The 1451-nt window shown below is 38.9% G+C and overlaps 1 non-coding gene across 1 annotated transcript; it reads left to right on the top strand.

Annotated features, from left to right (window-relative positions):
- The first annotated feature begins 1082 nt into the window (after positions 1–1082).
- Positions 1083–1143, top strand: LOC134734993 (U7 small nuclear RNA). The gene has a single exon (XR_010117858.1). It is a non-coding gene; the product is annotated as a U7 small nuclear RNA (small nuclear RNA).
- Positions 1144–1451: the final 308 nt, after the last annotated feature.

Raw genomic sequence — 1451 nt, 5'->3', positions numbered from 1 at the left:
ATCCTTGTGTATTTTATTTCCTCAAGTTAACATTCCTGGCTGTCTCCAGATTCTACTAGCTAAGGTCCATCTTGCCTGACAACCTTTGAAAAAGATCCAGTTCTTGACTTCATTTTCCCTCAGAGATTTGAAGTTTCAGGTTATTGTTTGCTTCTCAAGGCTGCTTGGCAAGGCTCTTAGACTTCGACTCCCCTTTGTTCCGTCCACAGCTGGTAGTCAGCTCTGCTTACTTGCACATGACCTGTCCCAAGTCCTTGGAACCTTGGTCCATATCAGACTCCCAAGCCCTCTTCTTGTCCCAAGAAAAACATAAAAAATAATATACAAAAGGGAAAGGATCAGAATACAGAAGATTCAGAAGATTTGCTTATCTCTGAAAGTGATTTTCTAAGGAAATAGATAACTCTTTTAGAAAATTTACATTCTCAGGAAGAAAGCAAGAAGATGAGGCCTGTATGAAACAGAAGCAGAAAGACAAAAGAGATGAGATAAAACCCAATCTGAGAATTACAAATATGTTTGAGGAGTAATCTAGACTAATTTAAACAGAAGTAATAGCAACTCAAAGGCGAATTGAATAAAAATATCTAGACTTAAAAGAAGACCTAAAAGTAAAGAAAAAGGTGACATGAGATTAATGGTCAAAGATCCATGTCCAGACATATCCTAGGGGGCAGAGAAGATAACAAGGAGTTTGCAAGCATTCCGGTAGACTAAAACAGATTACTTATAAATAACTAAAAATCAGATAACCCTCATTTAGAGCTTCCTATAACAAAGTTTGTAACAAAATTTGGATGGATAAAATTTAAAATTTAAGCTACTGTTTAAGTGCAAACTAATGTGTTTATGTATGATGGCAAGAGAAAACATGAGAAGTTTCAGAATAAAATAATACCCATATTTTCTTCTTTAAAAAAGTCTTGAGCATAGCCGAGCACGGTGGCTTTTATCTATAGTCCCAACTACTCAGGACTCTGGAGGCTGAGGTGGGAGGATTGCTTGAGCCCAGGAGTTTGAGGTCAGCCTTGGCAACATTGTGAAACCCATGTCTAAAACCTTTTTTTTAATAAAAAATAAATCACATTACAGCTCTTTTAAGATTTGTCTAGCAGGTTTTCTGGTCTTTACCAGAAAGTCCCCCACAATGCAAAAAATTTTTGTAAGAAAAATAAATTTTAAGAAATAAAACTTGGCTGGGAGCGGTGGCTCATGCCTGTAATCCCAGCACTTTGGAAGACCAAGGTGGGAGGATCACTTGAGCTCACGAGTTCAAGACCAGTCTAGGCAACATGGTGAAACCTCGTCTCTACTAAAAGTACAAAAAAAAAAAAAAACTAACTGGGCGTGGTGGCCCACACCTGTAATCTCAGCTACTCAGGGTGCTGAGGTGGAAGGATCGCTTGGGGCAGGGAGGTCGAGGATGCAGTGCGCCAAGATTATGCCACTGC

Source organism: Symphalangus syndactylus, chromosome 12 (genome assembly GCF_028878055.3).
Source record: "Symphalangus syndactylus isolate Jambi chromosome 12, NHGRI_mSymSyn1-v2.1_pri, whole genome shotgun sequence".
Classification (NCBI taxonomy): Eukaryota; Metazoa; Chordata; class Mammalia; order Primates; family Hylobatidae; genus Symphalangus; species Symphalangus syndactylus.
The sequence above is the reverse complement of the archived record's forward strand: the minus strand, read 5'-3'. Positions and strand labels throughout refer to the sequence as shown.